This window comes from Solanum dulcamara, chromosome 6 (assembly GCF_947179165.1).
Source record: "Solanum dulcamara chromosome 6, daSolDulc1.2, whole genome shotgun sequence".
NCBI classification, from domain to species: domain Eukaryota; kingdom Viridiplantae; phylum Streptophyta; class Magnoliopsida; order Solanales; family Solanaceae; genus Solanum; species Solanum dulcamara.
Window position 1 is genome coordinate 13791821 of NC_077242.1, and position 23563 is coordinate 13815383.

Genomic DNA, 23563 nt, shown 5'->3' on the forward strand with positions numbered 1-23563 from the left:
AATTCAGCCAACACTTCTTCTAGACCAAAAACCATCCTCTGAATCCAACGGAGTAATCGAAATTCCATTTTGAGTATCGAAACTCCGAAAGTTTACCAAAGTCAAACCTTGTCCTAAAATTCCTTAAATTCTCAACTCAAGACCTCAAATCTTTGTTACAACTCCAAAACTAATTCCGTAACCTCTCCTAGACCAATTTCCACATTCTGGAGCTTCAGGAATTGACGAAATTCTGTCACCTTCCCTTGCTGTCATGTGTCGCCTTCTCTTGCTGCCACGTGTCACCCCCTCTCGCTGCCATGCGTCACTCCCATGTGCTGCCATATGTACCTCTCACGTGTTGCCATGTGTCAAGTAGGTGCAGCACCTACTTAGTCTAAGTAGGTGCATCGCTTGCTTACTTCTTCTTCATGAGTTTGTAATCTTGTCTTACTTTAAGGACCTATGTGATCCTTGCTACGTAAGCTCGGCGTGTACTCAAGTAGCTTAAGTATGTAAGACCTCCAAAGTGATAGCTTACATACGTAAGTCGAGTCCTACGACTCATCATATGGCCTCCAACTCCTTCCGACTTCTCATGACCCTATTTCCAACCTTCCCTACTATGGGGTATTATATTCTCCCTTTCTTAGAGTTGTTTGGTAGTGTCGTAGATTATCCAGCTTACATGATAACATCTAAGAAGCTTAAGAGAAATTCTGAGTTCAGGAGTGTGAGGTGTAACAAATACTAGGTATGGACTGGTTATCTTCTTGTCATGCTATATTAGATTGTTATGCAAAGAGTGTGACCTTATCTTATCCCGATTTACCTTGCTTGGTGTGGAAGGGTAATCTGAGTTCATATCCTAAGAGGGTGTTATCTTATATTCATGCTCGTCTCTTGGGTAATAAGGGTTGTTTTTCTTATTTGTCTTATGTACGTGATCTCACTACGAAGTCATTTCCTATAGAGACTACGAGGGTGGTGAGAGAGTTTATAGATATATTTCTTACAAACTTGCTAGGAGTTCCTCCTGACTGTGATATCGATTTTATGATTGATTTAGAGCCTGACACTAAACCCATCTTTATTTCTCCTTATCGGATGGCTCCAACAAAATTTAAAGAGTTGAAAGAATAATTAGAAGATTTATTGAAGTAGGGGTTTATTAGACCTAGTGTATCACCGTGGGGTACACCAGTTTTATTTGTAAAGAAAAAAGATAGAACTATAAGGATATGTATTGACTATCGATAGTTGAACAAAGTCACCATCACGAACAAGTATCCTCTCTCTCGCATTGATGATTTATTTGACCAAATTCAGAGTGCATCGGTGTTCTCAAAGATTATTTGAGGTCGGGTTACCATCAATTGAGAGTTCAAGAATCTGATGTCCCAAAGACTGCATTAATGACTCGTTATGGGCATTATGTATTTGTGGTTATGTCCTTAGGGTTAACTAATGCCCCAGCTGCTTTTATGGAGTTGATGAACCGAGTATTTTAACCTCATTTGGACTTGTTTATGGTCGTGTTTATTGATGACATCTTGGTTTATTCTAAGAATGAGATGGATCATGTTAGGCACCTAAGGACAGTTCTTCAGAGATTGGGAGAGGAGAAGTTGTATGCAAAATTCTCCAAATGTGAGTTTTGACTTGAGTCTGTGACATTCTAGGGTCATATAGTAATCAAGAATGGTATTATAGTTGATCCAACCAAAGTTTTAGCAGTTCGTGATTGGATTAGGTCTATTTCAGTACCAAGATTTCGAGATTTATTGGGTTGGCAGTCTATTATCGTTAGTTTATTCAGGGATTCTCTTCTATTGCAGCCCTATTGACTAGGCTAATTCAAAAGACTGTGGTATTTCAGTGAAATGATGAGTGTGAGGCGAGCTTTCAAAAGCTCAAGGAATTATGACTTCAACACCTATTCTAGCCTTACCCGAGGAGGGCGTGGCCTTTATTGTGTTTTTTGATGCTTCGGGAGTCGACTTGTGTGGTGTATTGATGCAAAATGTATAGTTATAGCTTATGCTTCTAGACAGTTGAATGTACATGAGAAGAACTATCCTTCCCATGATTAGAGTTGATGGCGGTGGTATTTGTTCTAAAGTTGTGGAGGCACTATCTCTATGGAGTGCATTGTGAGGTCTATACTAACCATCGTAGCCTTAAGTATATCTTTTCTCAGTCGAATATGAACATGCGGTAACTTAGGTGGTTTGAGTTATTGAAAGACTATGACATCACCATTCTTTATCATCCGGGCAAAGCTAATATGGTAGCGGATGCCCTGAGTCACAAAGCATTTAATATGGGTAGTTTGGCCTTCCTTAAGGCTGATGAGAGGCCTTTGGCATTGAAGGTTCAGTCATTGGCTAGACAGTTGGTCCAATTTGATATTTCTATACATCATGGTCTTTTGTCCTTTGTGAAGGCTAGGTTTACTTTGATGGACAAGATTTATACACACCAGTTTGCAGATGACAAGTTGAGGGCCATTTGAGACAAAGTGTTGAGTGGTGAAGCAAAATCATCCTCTCTTGATATGGAAGGAGTTTTTAGGATTAATGGTCGCATGAAATTAAACGAAGGTTTCTCAATCAATGTTATGCCAATCAAACCATGAGATTCAATTTTTTAAGAGAGTAGTAACTAACAGTACAAGAAAAACAATTTTAGGCATCTTTTTGGTACTGATCAACAAGTTGGGCCATCTATATGGATCATCATTGATCATGTTTCTCCATTTAAATTCAGTTCAGGCCAACATTATACACACAGAAAAGGCATTACAAAATCTCCATATTTTCTTTTTATTTTTTACTTTTGAGGAAGTAAAAATCTCCATATTTTTTCATAGCATAAAAATCTGATATAGGGCTACAAGATTCCCAAGGAAGCACAACACCTGAAATAAATGTACTAACATGATTAAAACATATTCCAAACTAATTGGTATCACTCCTATAGATCTTTTTCTTCCCTTGTGCCCTATGTTTCACTAAGTTTGCCTGGATTCCAAGAAATTGAAAGACTTTCGAGACATCTTTTTTCGATGTAATTTTAAGTTTACCTCGTCCTTTTTTAACACCTTCACTCACCATGGCTTTCCTAATCTTATAAGGATTGTCATATTAAAAAAAAAAAAATCTAAAACAAATCTCCTACTTTTTTTTCCTAGGTCAAAAGGACTTGGGCTTCTAAATTAATTAATGAAAGATCAAAATCCTTCTCCATCTAATATTAGGATTATCATGTTTATAAAAAGTAAAATCCTTCTCCATCTAATATTAGGATTATCATGTTTATAAAAAGGTTTCCAAGACCACTAATCATATTATTGAACATCTACAAGCTAAAGAGAAGTTTTAATATTCTATTAAGTTTATTCATGATAAAGTGTCAAAATAAACCTCAAAGAAAACAACGTAATGTGTTGGCGGCCAAAAAAGATAAAGCTATTACTAAACATTTGGAAAATGGTTTACATCAATTCCTAGAAAATTAAGAACTGTTAAGAAGAATCAAAAGTTTAAGCCATCAACTAGTTGGATTGGCTACAAGAAGGAGATCAGGAAAAAAATTCAAAGAACGCTAATCAAATATGTAACAATTGGTACTCTAAACCCCTTTCAGAATACGAGATTCCAGGACCCATTTTCGATGATCTAGATGCATTGTTATGGGATGAAGATATTGTCTTTAACTTTTGAAAAGACATTCTAGACTTAAATATGTACGAGATATAGAAGATGTTAAGTTTAATCCTTCTTACACTATATATTTATTTGTATATGGTGCCTAGTATTAATATTCTCTTTTCTATTAATCTTATGAATTATAAGGATTATCATATTAAAAGAAAATCTCCCACATCCTTTTATTTACTTTTACTAAGTCGAAAGAATATCGGCTTCTAAATTAATGAAACATTAAAATCTTTATCCGTGTAATATTAAGATTATCATGTTTATAAAAAGGATTTGAAGACATATTTGTTAGAGTGAAGTTTTAATACTTTATTTGATATGAAGTGTCAAATTCTCGAGGAAAATAACATAAGAAGCTGACCAAAAAAGATAAAAGCTATTACTACTAAATATCTAAAATATTTTTTGCATCAACCCTTAGAAAATTAAGGACAAAACAATCATAAAAAAATGTGAAGAGGGATCAAAAGTTTAATTAATCCATCGACTAATTAGATTGACTATACAACGTAAAAAAGATTTAAAGGGTAATGGTCAAGCGTATAATATTAATACATGTTATTCTAAATCTCTTTTAAAATACTAATTCTAAGACTTATTTATGATAATCTCATTGACATGAAATAAAGATATATGTTTAACCTTTGAGATGACACCCCAATGTAGATATATACATGATATATAATATATAAATTGAGATGGATTGGCCATGTATGTATTGAAGTCTGTTTGATCTGGTTTTTATTTTTAAAATAATTATGTGACCGCGCAAATTAAATCCTTCTAATTACCTGAAACAGTGATAGTAAAAAAATGAGAGTTTGGGTTTATAGAAGAAACGCGCATATACACTCATTATTCGTACAAATATATAGACAGAAATATTATATATGCGCGAATGTACTTATTAAGCGTGCAAATACATTATATTTTATTATTATTATGCGTGCGAATACAATAGAAATATAATACACACAAATACACTTATAAATTATGCGCGTGAATGTAGTGTACTCTACTACATTTTGAAACCAAACTACTACTACGTTTTCTAACTAAACAAAATCTCGTTATTTTTCACAAATCTTAACACAAATAACACTATTTACGAAATTTTCCTTCTTTTTTTAGGGAAACTTACAAAAAATTTACTAGTTTAGGAGCTAATTACTTAGATACACTCTAGTTTGCAATGTTACGAATCTTACCAGATTTTGGTGCGTCCAGATACATGTATCTCAGGATATATGGGGTCAAAATTAGGTCTAATTTGTTTTAAATACATTATTTAAGTGGATTCACATGTATCTGGGATACATAGACAAATTTCACTCGCCTCCCTCGCTACTCTCTTATGTATCTGGTATCCCATATACATGCAAATCACATAAGATACATACAGATACATATATCAAGTGTGTCTAGTGTAATTCGCATGTATGTAATATTTTAAAAGTATAGATAATATTAATAATTTTTATGGTAGTGAAAAATGTCTAATTATGTAGCTTGTCCATTAAGTAACAGACCAATTAATAAGGCAAGGTCAAGCCCAACATTATAGGCCCAAGTTCATTCCTAGGGCTTCGATTTACACTCAAGGCATATATATAGCAACACAAGAACATAGGGTTTTAACTTCTTTTGGTTGCATTCACTCATCGGAGGTAGCAAAGATGATGAAATTCCTGAAGCCAAATCATTCTTCAAGGCCGATACGCCAGCCGAAAAGCAATGATCGTGAAGGGATTCAATGAAGGAAAAAGAGACAGACCTTACGGTCACTGTTTGGTTGCAGGTATAAGTAAGTACCCAGAAAAGGTGATTCGAAAGGATTCAACGAAAAAACAGGCGAAGAAATCTCGTGTTATGGTTTTCATCAGGCTGGTGAATTACAATCACATTATGCCTACTCGTTACACACTCGATGTAGATTTTAATGATATTTTCAATACCGATTCACTTCATTCTCGGGATAAGAAGGTAACTACTGCTAAAAAACTTAAAGGCAAGCTTGAAGAAAGGTTTAAGATGGGAAAAATCGTTGGTTTGTTACTAAGCTTAGGTATTGAGAATTGAATTTGAGATTTGTCACGATCCAAATAGGGTCGTGAGTGGTACCCACACTACCCCTCCAATGGAAGAATCAAAACTATACCCCCAAACTAGCATTCTAATACAAAAGTAAGCATAAAAAGATGCAGAAATAGTTTTTATATAATCTTTAAGATGAGTTTTCATAAATTCATGAATAAATTTTACACAGTCATAAAATAGTTAAACATGTGGAAGTCAACACCCTAGAACCTAAAGTTTATTGTATCAAAACTACTACATAACAAATCTAAGAGTACGGGGATGCAACCCCAAAAACAATAATACAAAGTAAAGTCTGAAAGGTCTAAGTCCGAAAAGATTGGACTGAGATCCTAGAAGAATTCGTGGTAGCCTGAAAGAACTGACTAACACTTGAATCCTGAACAGTCACTGATCTCCTAGCTGAGATTTGTCAGTAGCCGTTTGAAGATGTTCTGTACTCAACAAGAAAAGAACAATTGCAGTATTAGTACACATAAACAACAGTGTACTGGTAGGATCACATGCCAGAACAGTAAGCGAAACATGCACAAGTAACTACAACTTAGTAAAGACTAACATATATGGAAACACATTACCAATCATCATTTTATAAGCATTACACAATTCACCATGTCAATACAATACAATAACGAACAATATTCCTCTTATAGGACCCATACTCAAACTGTTAATATATGTTGGAACGTGACACGATCCAATATATGTATCGGAACGTGATACCCTATCCAATATATGTGTCAGAACATGACACCTAATCTAATATATGTATTGAAACGTGACACCCAATCTAGTATATATGTGTCAGAAAGTGATATTTGATCCAATATATATGTCGGGACGTGACACCCAATCCAATGTCACAATCACAATTACAACGAGTAGTTCACTTACTTGCACAATCAAGTAACAAGTTCATTGTATGTAATTGATCACGGTAGTCTTTTTATTAAGTCCAGTTAGAGCTGTCAAAATGGGCGGGCCTAACCCAACCCAATCCAACCCTAAAGGGCTAGCGAGTTAAATGGGTTAGGATGGGCTGACCCTTTTAACTAAAGGACCTATAAAATAGCAGCCCAACCCAGCCAAAGTGGGCTACGAGTTGGGACGGGTTAGCTTTTCAATCAAAAAATGGATAACATTGGCCTCTTAGAAAGACTATCGAACATTAATCAATACAACACCAATACATCAAATATTCACATGTCCATAAGTTTCACACATTTTAGTAGAGTACTTACAAAACAATAGAACATGCAAGATACAACGGTCAACAATCATAAGATTCATTATAACAACATAGATTACATTATCATTTTTTCATAAACTAGAAAAGAAAGGAGAAATGAGAAATTAAAACATAAAAGTAAAAGAGGTCAAAGATTCATAGTAATAATAACTCCAATTGCGTAGTTGCTGAAGATTTGGCAAAATAAGACACTACTTAAAATATATATAATAAATATTTTTAAAATTCATGATGCACGGGCTGGCCTCTGAGTCTCGCGGGTTGAGCCCATAAGGCTGGCGGGCCAAATGAGGATGGGCTAAAAAGCCTCACTCTTAAATAGGCTAGAAATATTTAGCCCAATCTCACTTAACTCAAGGATTGGGTTGGGTCGGCCTCACGATCCAAGCCCATTCTGACAACTCTAAGTCCAGTACATCTTTTCCTAGTCTTATGTATGCAGGCAATACTATCAATTGCAGTTTAACAGGCACATAATTCACAGACAAGAAATAAACCGTCACCTAACTCGAAACCAAGCCTTAACAATTCTGAAGAGCTAGAGCTTTCCCTTTTCGAAGTATCTCGTCTTGATTTTGGTAAAAAAATAATCAATAATTACAAGGAATCAACAAACAATGTCCTACAACATCCAGATTACATCAAAATCCTAACCTAGGCCACTTTTATGATCCTATCACCCATCTAAGGCTATTTTCCACCATTAAATTTAGGCCAAGAACCCTCCCTTAAGTTATTTACCATGGATTCTAGGTTCTAAGAATCAAAATACAAGTTAGGAGAGTATTTAACTTACCTTTGATGCACAATGAGTAGAAAACTGAAATGAATAGCTCTAGTTTGTCCCTTTGCTCTCCAAAAATGAAAATTACAGAAAAATAACATTTTGGAACTTTTTTCGTTTAAATCTACGATTTCCCTGCCATGGCGCCATTACCCTGCCCTAAAGAGAATAATCCCGTTGTGACAGGTTACAAGAGGACAAAAACACGAGATTTGTGTCCCAAGCCCTCATTTTGCAACATGCCCTTAAACCATGACATTCTAAAATCAACCCTTCACATTATTATAGATAATGGGAGCTCTACTCTCGATTTCGTAAAGCCGTACAGGCTCCTTAGTGTCTTCACTATCAACTCAAATTGTCAAACTGATAATTAAATCAACTATCCATTATCAGATTATCTCATACCTCACCTGACTTGGATTTCGTCCAAGTCTAGCCTATACTCAACTTTTTCAAGTTATTGCTCAAAAGTTTTCTGGCCCAAATTTCTTTCCTTTTGGCCTATTCATAACGACGGGACACATGTCATTACAATAGATACAAATTTACCTATTACTTGTACCTGAGTGATGAAAATAGCAAAGTTAGCTAAAATAAGAGTAAAGTGGTACCTGAATCATTAAACAACTGAGGATACTTGTCTCGCATGTCCTTCTCGGTTTCTAAAGTAGTTTCCTCAATCGTACGATGCTTATATTAAACCTTTACCGACTTAATCTCTTTGGTCCTTAGCTTCTGGACATCATGATCAAGTATTACAATTGGATTTTCCTCGTATTGAAGATCTTTGTCTAGTAAGACTGAGTCTCACTTAATGATATAATCTTTATACCCATGGTACTTCTTCAGCATAGATATATGGAACACTGGATAGACTCCAAATAAACTAGGTGCTAGAGCCAACCTATAAGCCATTGGCCCTACACAATCAAGGATCTAAAATAAGCCAATATAGCGAGGACTAAGCTTGCTTTTTTTGCCAAACCTCATCACTCCTTTCATGTGTGATACCTTCGGGAGAACCACCCACCTACCTGAAATGCCATATCCCTCACCTTGCAGTCTACATACTCTTTCTATCAACTCTAGGCTATTAAAATCTTAGCTTAGATACTCCTTACTTTATCCTGAGAATCCCTTACTAGATAACTCCCAAGGTCTTCACATCTCCAGCCTCAAACCACCCTATGGACGATCTACATGCCCTCTCATAAAGTATCTTGAATGGTGCCATATCAATGCTGGAGTGATAACTATTATTATAAGATAATTCAAACAAAGGTAGGAATTTATCCCAATGTCCTCCAAAGTCGATTACATATGCCTACACATATCTTCCAACACTTGAATTATTCTTTTTGACTGACCTATTTCCAACTCAATGCGCCTTCCACCATATTAGCCTTACTTGGATGATACTAGATGGTGACATCATAATATTTAAGTAGTTCCATCCACCTTCGCTGTCTCAGATTCAAGTCTTTCTGAGTGAACACATGTTGTAGACTATGATAATCAATAAACATTTCATACTTAACACCATAAAGGTAATGTCTCAAAATCTTGAGAGCAAATACTATTGCTGCCAACTCCAAATCATGCGTTGGGTAGTACCTCTTATGAACCTTCAACTGCCGCAAGGCATAAACTATGCCATTTTTTGTCTTATATCTATACAAGAAGCATCACAATAAAGAATGCAATCCTAACCATCAACTGACAGTGTCAGAATATGTGTCGTGGTTAGAAGAGTCTTCAGTCTTTAGAAGCTTTTTTTATATTTGTCAGTCTACTTAAACGGTACCTCCTTCTAAGTCAGCTTTTTAAAGTATGTTTTAATTGAAGCAAAGTTCATCACGGACTGCCTGTTATAGCTTTAAAGCCCAACAAAACTCCTAACTTCAGTCATAGAACTAGGTTGGACCCAGATCTTGACTGCATCAATCTTTTGGGGACCTACCATCACCGCTTCTTTTGATACCACATGCCCTAAAAGGGCCACAGAGGAAACCAAAATTTATACTTAGAAAAATTTGCATCTAGTTTTTATTTCCCCAGACCAATAACAATACGAAGATGATCCTTATGTTCTTCATTACTCTTCGAATAGAACAAAATGTCATATATAAACACAATTACAAAAAAATCCAGAAATGGTTTGAACACCCTATTCATCAAACTTATGAAGGCTGCAGGTGCATTGTTCAATCCAAACAATATTATCAAGAACTCATAGTGCTAATATCGAGTTCTAAATGCCATTTTAGGTACATACTTAGGTCTAATATTCAGCTGATGGTAACCAGACCCTAGATCAATTTTAGAAAATACTTATACACCCTACAACTAGTCAAAAAGATCATCTATACGAGGCAACATGTGGATATTTCTAATGGTGGTCCTATTCAAATGTTGATAGTCTATGTACATCCTCATACTACCATTTTTTCTTCACAAATAACATCGGAGCACCCCATGGAGAAGCACTAGGATGGATGAAACCTTTATCAAGGAGTTATTGGATTTGAGACTTAAGCTCCCTTAATTTTGCCAAAAACATACAATAAGGAGGAATAGAGATTAGGCGAGTGACAGGCTCTAAGTCAATGCAAAAATCTATATCCTGGAGGCATACCAAGTAAATTAGTATGGAACACCTCCGTACACTTAGACACTATAGGAATAGACTCAATAACGAGGGATTCGAATTCAACATCCCAAATATGAGCCAAGTGTGCTAAACAACCTTGCCCTACCAATTTTTTTAGCTCGGATGAAGGATATGACTTTATCTGGCTTAGGCTTGTACACCCCTTTCCACTCTAACCTTTCCCTACCCTGAATCTCTAGAGTTACTGTCTTATCATTACAGTCAAGCATAACAAAATAGAGGGGCAACCAAGTCATGCCTAATATCACATCAAAATCAATTATATCTAATATCACCAAATCAGCCCAAGTCTAAAAACCCATAAACATAATAGAATAAGAACAATAAACATGAGTAACTACAACATACTCTCTAATGGGGGTAGAAACTTGGATGAGGCATCTAGCATATCACAAATCACATAAAAATCCAAGACAAACTATACTGACACATAGGGATAAGTAGAACCCGGATCAAACAAGACAGTATTCATCCGATAACAGACAAGTATAGTACCTATGATCACTGCACCAAATGCCTCAACCTCTGTCCTGCCCAGAAAAGCATAAAATTATGCCCTGTCATCATGAAAGAAAACCTTCCTGCCTAGCTGCACTGCTCTTCTACCTACATTACCATTTCCATGGTCTTTCTAATTTTTTCTTTGCCCACCTTATAGACGTCCTATACTATTATTACCTCCACTCGCCTGTACCACTGCTCTAATCTGTTGATGCGCGAGATCAGTCATATGGTGGAGGGGATAATTTCTCTTCATGTGCCCTGGTTCCCATAATTATAACAACTTTGGTCAAGGGATGGTCTACTGCCTGATGCAAAAGAAGCAGGCATTACTGACTGAATTAGCCGGCCTGTAAATGCAGTCTACCTGAACCTTTAGAGTAAGAACCATTAAAGTTACCTATATTCTTGGTCTTCTTAGCCAAAGCCTTGACCTACCTATTCTGTTAGACTCTTTTCACTTTCTTTACGCAGTCTGTCACTTTATTGAAGCTTCTACCTTCAGAGGTCATGTGAACAGGCAATACCTGTAGCTTAGGATTCAATCCCTTGACGAACAAACAGATTCTCTCTTCCTTTATAGTCACCAATTGTGTAGCATATCTGGATAAGGCATAAAACTTATCCTCATAAGCAGATACAGTTATGCCACCCTGTGCAAGATCCATAAACTCATCTTTCTTCTGATCTCTCAGTGTTCTGGGCACATACTTCTCCAAAAATAGGGCATGGAACTGAACCCAACTAAGTGGAGGAAAAATTAGTGATCGACATTCTACAAAGGCTCTCCACCATTGTTTAGCTTTACATTGAAGCTGGAAGGTCACGAACTCAACTTCATGCTAGTGGACTATGCCCAACTTGTGAAGTCTCTCATAGAAATCCAAGATGAACTCATAGGCATCCTCACTCTTAGAACCCTGAAATACTAGAGGATTCAACTTTAAAAACTTGGTTAGCATTTTGTGCTTAATGCCAGTCATCATCGGGTCCAAAAGTGGACTAGAAAAAGGCATCAATTTCCAATGCTCCAGCCATTTGAGGGGCTGTAGCAGCAACGGGATGAACAAATAAGGCTTGAGAAACAAGCATTGTAGGAATAGATCTAGTGTCAACCAACCTACTTAGGAAAGTCACAATTAGTTGAGCTATAGCTGGGTCCAAAGAGAGAAGTCTTGTAGCCTCATCCACTGCATTCACCTCTTGCTCAACAACCTCCTCAACTTCTACATTCTCATCTACTTTCACCTGGTGTGCAGGAGGGGCCTCTTCTTATGGGACATTATCAGCTTGAGCCTCACCTCTGATGGGTGCTTCCTTTCCTTGGCCTCTACCGCATCATTTTTTTTGTCCCTACCTCGGCCATGCCCTTTAACTACTGCCTCTTCCTCTGGCTTGATAGGAGATACAGGCCAGATACCATTGTATCGCATGTTAACTATTTGCAGACAAGAGAGCGAAAGAGGTTAGATATCAATTTTGATCACCAAATATCAATTGGAATGAAATTATAGCACGAAGGGAGAAGAAGAAAGAGATATTTCCTAAAGGCTTGTAGCCTCTCAATGAAAAGTACAAAGGTCTCCGTACTGTTCTGCAAGACTCTAATAGATTTGCTTTCATACAACAAAATCAACAAACCTATGCTCTGATACCAATTTTTTCACGACCCAAATTGGGTCGTAAGTGACACTCATACTACCCCTTAGGTGGGAGAACCAAACTACACCTAAAACTGGCATCCTAATACAAAAGTAAGCATGAATAGATGTGGAAACAATTTTTATAACAGTTTAAAGCTGAGTTCCCATAAACTCAGAAATAAATTCAACATAGTCATAAAAGAGTCAAACATGCAGAAGTCAATTCCCTTAAAACCTGAAAGTCAATGTACCAAAACTACTACATAGCAAGTCGAAAAGTACTGAGATGCAACCCCAAAAACAATAATATAATATAAAGTCTAAAAGGTCCCGGTCCAAAAAGATTGGACTAAGATCCTAGAAGAATTTGTGGCAGCCTGAAACAACCGGCTAACCCTTAAATTCTGAATAATAACTGGTCTTCTAGCTGAGGTCTGTTAGCAGCCGCTTGAAAATATTTGTACTCAATAAGGAAAGAGCAAGTGCAGTATTAATACACAAAAATAATAGTGTACTGGTAGGATCACGCGGCCAGTCCAGTAAGTGAAACCTGCACAAGTTACTATAACTTAGTAAAGACAGGCATATGTGGAAACACATTATCAATTATCATTTCATAAGTATTACACAGTTTACAATGTCAATCTTAACACAACAGTCAATAATAGTCCACTCATAGGACCCATACTCAAACTATTAATATATGTCAAAATATGATAATTGATCCTATATATATGTCAGAACGTGATACTTGATCCAATATATGTGTCAGAATATGATACCCAATCTAATATATGTGTCAAAATGTGTCATTCGATACAGTATATATGTGTCAGAACATTACACCGATCTAATATATGTGTCAGATGACACCAATCCAATATCATAATCACAACAAGTAGTTCACACACTTGCACAATCAAATAACAGATTCATTGTATGTAATTGATCATAGTAGTCATTTCATTTAGTTGAGTACATCTTTTCCTAATCTCATGTATGTAGCCAATACTACCAATTGTAGTTTAACAGGCACATAATTCAAAGGCAGGAAATAAACGACCACCTACCTCAAAACCAAACTTTGGAACTTTAAAGATCTAGAGTTTTCCTTTCTGAAGTCTCTCGGATTGTTCTTTATCTAACAAGAATCAACAATTACAAAGAATCAATAAGCAATCTCCTTAATGAACCTATTCTTGGTATTTGTAACTGTTTGAGAACATTCATTGTAATTATGATTGTGTTGAGTTTGATTGGATCAGGTGTCATGTTTTGACATATAATTGGATCGGGTGTCATATTCTGACATGTATTTGAATTAAGTTTTACATTCCGACACAACCTTGGACTAGGTGTCACCTTTCAAAATACTTACAAGTGGAGTGTGGGTTCCATGAGAGAACTATTCTCTGATTTTTGCATAATATTTGAGTCTATTGACCTGTGTATATGTATGTGTACTGTTTAGAGATGACAAGTGGTAAAGTATTCTATATATGTGTGCTTACTGTGTTGTAGTTATCGGTTATATATCTCACTTGCTAAAATAGCCACGTGATCCTATCGGTACACCACTGTTTTATATACTGATACTGTACTTGTTCTTTTGTTGTTGAGTACAAGCCATCTTCAGGCGGCTGTTGAAATACCTCAAGTAGACAATCGCTGATTTACAGAATTCAAGGGTGAGCCAGTTCTTTTAGGCTATTATGAATTCTTCTTAATCTTGGTCCCTCTTTTTCGAACTTAGATTTTTAGACATTATTTATTTTATGATTTTTGGGGTTGCACCCTCTTTTCTTTAGACTTGTTATTTAGCAAGAGTTTTGGTACAATGACTTTCAGGTTCTAGAGGTATTTCCTTATGTTTTAGTTTAGTTGGTTGAGTTTTATGGGAACTCAACACTTTTTCTTTATTTAACTTATTTTCAGATCTTAAATTGCATGTTTCTTATTATTGCTGCTTAGTCTGGGTTGCAATAGTGGTTCTCCCATCGGAGGGTTAAAGTAGGTGTAAATCATGACGGATTAAGACCGTGACAAAGCTGGTATCAGAGTCCTAGGTTTGTTGATCTCATTGTACCAAAATGAGTCTAGTAGAGTCTTGCAGAATGGTACGGAGACGTCTATACTTTTCTTTGAAATGCTACTGGGCTTTAGAAAAAAATATTATATCTTTTCTCCTTTTGTTCTATAACTTGATTTCAATTGGTATCTAACCTCTTTCACTCTCTTGACTGCAGATGGTTATTACGCGTTATATTGATGTCTAGACCATAGCTCTTGTTGATCCAAAGAAGGAGCCAGCCGTTAGAGGACATGGTTGAGGTAGGAGCAAGAGAAAGAGATAAGGCAGAGGCCGAAAAGGATGTGGAGGTTGAGGTAGAAGAGGATGTTAAACATGTGGAGGATGCACAGGCTGGGGTTGCAGGACTTCTCCTTTTAGACCTGATTTTAGCTCAACAGATCATGACTTTCTTGAATAGTTTAGTCGGCACTGGTGCCATTCCCATAATGCATGTAGCCCATGCTCTGATTGCTTATCTATTTGCTACTATAGTTCCTCAGATGGATGGAATATTGGGTACTAATGTTTTCTTCCATCCCTTATAGGCCCAGTGATGATTGGCACTGAACATGACATGTTGACTAAGTTCCTGGAATTGAAGCCTCTAGCTTTCCAAGGTTCTAAGAGCGATGATGCCTATGAGTTCATCATTGACTATTATGAGAGGCTATATAAGTTGGGTATATTCCACCCACATGGGATTGAATTTATGACCTTCCAGCTTCAAGGCAAAGCCAAGCAGTGGTGGAGAGCCAATGTGGAATGTCGCTTATCAGTTTTTCCCCCACTCACTTGGGTTCAGTTCCATGTTTTTTTCTTGGAGAAGTATGTACCCTAGACCTTGAGGGATTCCAAGAAGGATGAGTTCGTGTCATTAGAGTAGGGTGGTCTGATAGTAGCCACTTATGAGGCTAATTTCTATGTCTTATCCAGGTATGCTACTCTGTTGGTGACTACAGAAGAGGAGAGGATACTATTTTTTGTGAAGGGATTGAATATCGAGTTGCAGGTATTTTTTGTCCATATAACTTCTGCAGGTAAAAACTTTAACGAAGTGACAAACTTTGTAAAAAAGGTGGAGGGAGTTCAACAAGACGGGCAGGACAAGGCTTTGGATAAGAAGCCCAAAAATGCGGGTAACTTTTATGACTCTTATTCCAGAGGATTAGGCAGGCCGGTATAGTTTAGCCAATTCAGTCAGCTATGCCCACTTCTACGGGCAGTTACTTAGGTACTCCACAGCAAAATCCTAATCAGAGGACCAGAGAGCTTTATTCACGCCTGATAGTAAGTCATCCCTTTAGCATGGTTGTTTTAATTGTGAAAATATAGGTCATATAAAGAAAGAATCCCCACCCTTGCGTGATTGATTTTGCACCGCTGCAAACTAGACTAGAGTAGAAGTAACAATGGGGAAGGTAATAATGGTAGAGGACGTCTACAAGGTGGGCGAGTAGGGAACTAGAAAGGTCGTGGAGGACAAGAAAATGGTAATATAGGTCGAGGAGTAGTGTATCCAGGCAGAGAGGTTGACCACCACGATGACATGGCTCAGTTTATGCCTTTTCAGGCAAGACTGAGGCTGAGGCATCTGATGCAGTGATCACAAAGACTATTTTTATCTCTGACCGAATGGCTATTATTTTATTTGATTCGGGTTTTACTTATTCATATGTGATGGTATAATTTACCTTGGAATTTGAGGCGGTTTATGATGTGCTTGATTCCCCCATCCATGTTTCTTCCTCTATTGGAGAGTCTATTATAGTCACCCATGCCTATCGTGCATGTCTTATTCTGTTTATGATTTTTCAAACTTGGGCTAACTTGGTAATTCTAAATATGATTGATTTTGTCGTGATCTTAGACATGACTTGGTTGTCCCCTTACTATGTTGTGCTTAATTGTAGTGCTAAGACTATGACTTTAGAGATTCAGAGTAGAGAAATATTAAAGTGAGAAAGAGTGTACAAGCCTAAGCCAACTAAGATCATATTCTTTCTCCTGACTAGAAAAATGGTGGGGCAAGGTTGTTTGGCATATTTCGCTCATATTCAGGATGTTGATGCCGAGTCTCCTTTTATTGAGTCTATTATTATAGTATTTGAATTTAAGGAAGTGCTTCCTACTAATTTGCCTGGTATGCCTCCTGATAGACAGATAGATTTTTATATTGAATTGGAGCGGAGCACTCGCTCAATCTCTATTCCTCCTTATTGCATGGCTTCAGAAAAATTGAGAGATCTTAAAGATCAAATCTAAGAACTCCTTGATAAAGGTTTTATCCGTCTTAGTTCCTCCGTATGGGATGATTCAGTCCTGTTTGTTAAGAAAAAAGATAATAGTATGGGAATGTGTATAAATTATCGGGAAGCTGAATAGGGACACCATTCAAAATAAGTATGTGTTGCCTCGCATAGATGGTCTTGTTAACCAGTTAGAGGATGCGTCGGTCTTTTTAAAAATTGATCTAAGGTCTAGGTATCATCAACTGAAGATTAGATCTGAGGATGTGCCCAATAATGTATTTAGAACCCGGTATGAGTACTATGAGTTTTCAATAATATATTTTTTAGGTTAACCAATGCATCTGCAGCCTTCTGCGTTTGATGAATGGGTGTTCAAGCCATTTTTGAATTCCTTCGTAATTGTTTTTATATATGATATTCTAGTCTATTCGTAGAGTAAGGAAGAACATGCAGATCATCTTTGTATTATTCTGGGTGTTCTAGGAAAGTAGAAAATATATGCAAAATTCTCTAAGTGTGAATTACAACTATCTTCAGTTGCCTTTTGGGGGCATGTGATTTCAAAAGAAGGGGTAATGGTAGATTCTCAAAAGATTAAAGTAGTCAAAAACTGAGGCCGGCCCAGCTCTGTGATTGAAGTTAAAAGTTTTGTGGGACTTGCCAGTTACTATCACCAGTTCGTCATGAACTTTGCTTCTATCTCCACCTATTTAACAAGGCTGACTCATCAGTAGGTACCATTTGAGTGGACTGATAAATATGAAGAGAGCTTCCAAAAGCTCAAGACTCTTCTGACCACGGCACCTATTCTGACCCTGCCAATTGAATGTAAAGATTTTATTGTATATTATGATGCTTCACTTCCAGATTGGGTGCTATGTTGATGCAGTATAAAAATGTTATAGCCTACTCCTCGCGGCAGTTGAAGGTTCATGAGAGAAACTATCCGACACATGACTTGGAGTTGGCAGTGGTAGTGTTTGCTCTAAAGATTTGATGGCATTACCTTTATGAGGATAGGCATCTCGGAAAAAGGTAGGGTTCTGGACAGTGTTGAGCTAAGACCTGCTTTTATTGAAAAAATCAAGGTCAAACAGTTTAAGGATACAAACTTCATTAAGATCAGATATAAGACTTTGTTGGGAAAGGCCTAGAATACAGTCCTTAATGCAGGTAGAGTGCTCAGTTTAGGTCAAGGATTTTTGTTCCTCGAGTAAATGAATTAATTCAGAAAGTGTTAGCCGATTCTCATGGTTCGCGATACTCTATTCATCGAGGTGTGACCAAGACGTACCAAGATTTGAAGCGATTTTATTGGTGGTTGGGCATGAATAAAGACATAGATAAGTTTGTGGCTAAGTGTCAGAACTGTCATCAAGTAAAATATGAGCACCAAAAGCCTGCAGGTTTACTTCAGAGAATGTCTTTTCCTGAATAGAAGTGGGAAAGGATAGCCATGAATTTTGTAGTGGGTCTTCCTAAGACCTTGGGAACGTATGATTCTATTTAGGTTGTGGTTGACAGATTAATGAAGTTAGCCCACTTTATTTAGTTAGAGTAGATTATAATGCGTAACATTTAGCAAAGATTTATGTGAAGGAGATAGTAAGGCTGTACATGGTTTTTCTTTCTATCATCTCTAACCGTAGTACGCATTTCACGTCTAAATTTTGGGGGAAATTACATGAGGAGTTGGGCACTCAACTTACTTTCATCATATCTTTTCATCCACGGACTAATGGTAGTCAGAGAGGACTATTCAAGTGTTGAAAGACATGTTGAGGGCATGTATGATTGATTTTGGAGGACATTGGGATCTCCTATAATAATAACTATCACTCCAGCATTGATATGACAACATTCGAAGCTCTTTATAAGAGAGATGTAGATCGTCAATAGGGTGGTTTGATACTGAGATGTGAAGCCTTTGGGGGTCGATTTGGTAAGAGATGCTCAAGATAAGGTAAGAAGCATCTAAGCCAAGCTTCAAATAGCTTAGATTCGACAAAAGGAGTATGTTGAATGTAAGGTAAGGGGCATGACATTTCAGATTAGTGAGCAAGTTTTTTTGTAAGTATCACCTATAAAGGGGGTGATGAGGTTCGGCAAGAAGGGCAAGCTCAATCCTCGCTACATTGGCCACTTTGAGATACTTGACTATATAGGTCTAGTGGCTTATAGGTTGGCTTTACCTCCTACCTATCTGGAGTCCATCCAGTGTTTTATGTGTCCATGTTGAAGAAGTATCATGGGTATGGAGATTATATCATCAAGTGGGACTCAGTCTTGTTAGCCAAAGATCTTCAGTATGAAGAAGAGCCTATTGCAATTCTAGATCGTGATATCCGGAAGCTGGGGACCAAAGAGATTAAATCCGTAAAAGTTCAATGAAAGCATTCTTCCAAGGACATGCAAGACAAGTATCCCCAGTTATTCGATGAACCAGGTACTACTCTATCTTTACCTTAGCCCAGTTTTCCTAGTTTAGTCACTCGAGCATGAGTGACTGGTAAATTGGTATCTATTATAATGAATTGTTCCTGTCATTATGGATATGCCAATAGGAAAGGATATTGGGCCAGAAAAGTTTTGAGAAGTAACTTGGAAAATTTGAGCCTAAGTCAGAATTGGATGAAATCTAAGTGAGACGAGGTCTAAGGTAATCTGGTAATGGATAGGGAATTGAATCCTAAGTTTTATCATTAGAGTTGATATCCAAGACGATACGGAGCCTGTACGGCTTCATGAAATCGAATTCGGGTGAGTAGAACTTTCGTAATTGATTATGGCGTGAATGTCTAAATTTAAAACGTCATGGGTTAGGAGGTGTTGCAAAATAGGAGCATGCAACTCAAATCCCAATGTTCTATCTCTGCACATCCTGCTAGATTGGGATTATTCCCACTAGGACGGCACCGCTAGGGCGACGCCGCTGTAGCGGAATAGGGCCGGCCGTTGAGGGCTAGTTAGGAAAAAAATGGGGAAAAACCCATAAACGTTATCTTTCTGCAAAAAGCGGTTCTTAAAAGATAAGAGGCAACTTAGGGATGTTCTCCATCTATTTTCCACGAATTCTCTTGCCAAAGATAAGTTAATTACTCCTCAAATTCGTATTTCGATCATTAGAACTTAGAATCATGTTTGGTTATCATTGGGGGAAGGTTTTGGCTTGAAATTAATAGTGAAAAAAGTTCTAATTGGGAATTAGGATCATGGATTTGGCCAAGAGTTCATACTTTGTTATGATCTGGATAAAATAGATTATTTTATTAATCCTTTGCATATGTGAGATTTTTTTAGACCAAGAACAAATTAAAAAGCTTCGAAAAGGGAAAGCTCCAACAGCTTAGAGTTTTCAAGTCTTGATTTTGAGGTATGTGATGGTTTGTTTTCCCATTTATGTCATATGTGCTTGTTAGCCACTCTACTATATGCATATATGTATGTGAATAGGGAAAGATGAAATGACTGTTTAGGATCAATTGCATGCAATGAACCTATTCTTGGTATTTATAACTGTTTGAGACTATTAATTGTAATTGTGATTATGTGTGTTGTGTTTGATTAGATTGAGTTTCATGTTCTGACACATAATTAGATCGGGTGTCATATTTCAACACGTATTTAGATCAGGTGTCATATTTCGACACGTATTTGAATTCGGTGTCTCATTCCGACACAACATTGGATCGAGTGTCATATTCTGACATACTAACATGTGAAGTGTGGGTTCCATGAGAGAACCGCTCTTTGACTCTTGCATATAAATTGAGACTGTTGACTTGGGTATACATATGTGTACTGTTTAGAGATGACAAGAGGTAAAGTATTCTATATTTGTGTGCTTACTGTGTTGTAGTTACCTATTATATATCTTATTTATAGAAATAGTTGTGTGATCCTACCAGTACATTATTATTTTGTGTACTAATATTGCACTTGATCTTTTCTTGTTGATTACAGGGCATTTTCAGGTAGTTGTTGAGAGACCTCGAGTAGACGATCGTTGATTTACAAAATTCAAGGGTGAACCAGCTCTTTCAGGCTACCATGAATTCTTCTTAATCTTGGTCCCTTTTATCCGGACTTAGATTTTCAAACATATTATTTTATGACTTTCAGGATTGCACTCCCTTTTCTTTAGACTTGTTGTTTAGTAAGAGTTTTGGTATAATGTCTTTCAAGTTCTAGAGGTATTTTCACATATTTTAGTTTTGTTGGTTGAGTTTTATGGAAACTCGGCACTTTTCTTTTATTTAACCTATTTCCACATCTTAAATTATTTGTTTCTTGTTATTGCTGCTTAGTCTGGGTTATAGTAATGGTTCTCCCACCGGAGGGTTAGAGTGGTGCCAATCACGGCAGGTCAGGATCGTGACAATGCTGCTATAGCGAGGTAAAGTCCTTTATGGCGGAGCTGCTATAGCGGATTGGGAGTCGTTATAGCGGGCTAGACACGGATCTAATATAAAAAAGTTCCAAAATTGTTTTATTTATGCAATCTTACAAGTGGTTTAATAAGTAGTCAAGGGCCAGGGTGTTGAGGTAAGAACTTGAGGTAAAGTGGTAGACTGGTTAGATAGAGTTAGTGGTGGTGTGTATTGGGGAAATCCCTTAGGTGATAGAAGGGTTAGGTTATGATCTGATCAAGGGATAGGCTTGGAAAGCGTTAGCATGATAAAAGAGTGGAATGATCAATGGTAGAGTTGACAGCGGAATTGAATAGGAGGATGGAATCAAATATACTAGTTACGATTAGTGTAATCAGGATGATAAGAGCATGTGGACAAAGATTTGGACTGTGCATTTTCTTATTGCATGTGTTCTTCTGAATATTTACTTTATATTATGTGTTGGGTTTTGGGTCGATTGATGATGTCTACTAGTACGTGTTATTTATACTAATACTACTCTTGATATGCCACTTGGCGTAGTCTAGTTGCAGGATCAGTGATGTTTCTTAGGTGAAGACGATGATGATCTCCGACAGCTTCTACTCCTTTCCTTATAGTGGGAGTTGTGTCTTATCTTTCGTATATTATACTCTCTTAGTAGCTCTTGTATCTGTTTAGATTAGTTCTTTGGAAGGGTTGTGCTGGTGTTTTAAAAGAAGTTTTCGTTAACCCATAAAAGGTGTTTTATTTAAATCAAGATTGAGATATTCTTTATTGTTAAAAATGAGGAAACATTGTTTTTCTGTTTATTTTGCATTACCTGTTTTCAAAATGGGTCTAACGGTTCTCTTATCTAGGTCTTAGAATAGGTGCCCGCATAGCTCGATGGATTGGGTCGTGACACTTTAACCTAATATAAGATTATAAGTCTAACAATACTTATTAATTAGGCAAAAATTTATTAAAAAATTAAAATAACTAAAAATAATTTTCTTTATTAATAGTAATTTTAAGGGATTAGGTTGTTCAGTACAATATAAATAAAGGAACAAAATTGACCTCAATTTTGTTTTTTGATGAAACACAAAGGATATACAAATAAGGTGCTACTATTATTTAATCTATTTAAAAATTTGAATCATATGTTAATAATGGGTAAAAATATGTATTAACAAATTAAGTTTATTTAATTAAAATCAGATACTAATTAAGGCTATACATCATATTTAGGTAGGAATTTTATAAAATTTGATTAATGTGACTTTTTTGATGATCAGACCAATGTAATATGATTTTTATATAATATAAAAAAGAAAAATCACTTCTGCCTAATTAACACAGAATTGAATAATCATCCACGAAAATTTAGAATTGCTTTCATTATTATTTTTTATTTTACATAAGCAAAGTTAAATTATATAAAATAAAAAAAAATCAACATATTCATTAAATGTAGGTGATACTTCTTCCGCTACTGCTTAGGTTTACATGGTTTAGAAATATATTTTCCCAAATGTGAATATTTTAAAGTATTACTGCGCTGTTTTGTATTACTTGCCCACATTTTTAAAAATATTTTTTAAATTACTTTTTTTATTCATTTTTATTTGTTTACTTTAGACTTTGCACGCACCATACATAATAATAACTAATATAAGTATTTTACTTTATTATTTATTTTAATTGATGTATAATCCTGAGAAATGATTTGAACAACGGCAACACCAGAGCCAAAACCATCTTCAGAATCTGATCTTTCTGAAGAAGGAAATATGAAAATTAAGGCGGTTAATATTGCCTATACATTTGAAATTGAGGATAAATTTAACCCTTAGAAACTTGTGATATCATTTTTACGAGAGTCTAAAGAGCTAAAATGAAGAAAAAATTATAAGGTCCACTTGTTGCGCCGTGAATGAAGCAAAAAAGAAGCACTTGTCTGTTCTGAAATCTGTCATAAAATGTTTAAGATATCAGAGTATTGATTTTTCATAACTTCTTCTCGATTGGCAAATCAATGAGAAAATAATGAACAAAGTAAGAAAGAAAGTAAGCAAGAAACAAGTGACTAAGAAATTGTGGGTCCATTTATGTATTTAATCTCAAATTGTTGCAAGTGCAACAAAGTCTCCAATTGCTGCAAGACAACAAATGTCAAAAGGGATCTTGTAACAAATGTCAAAAGGCGGATTTAATAAAT

At 36.3% G+C, this 23563-nt stretch overlaps 1 pseudogene; it reads left to right on the forward strand.

Moving 5' to 3' along the window:
* Positions 1-5377: 5377 nt before the first annotated feature.
* On the forward strand, positions 5378-5854 carry LOC129893323 (60S ribosomal protein L27-3-like; annotated as a pseudogene).
* Positions 5855-23563: the final 17709 nt, after the last annotated feature.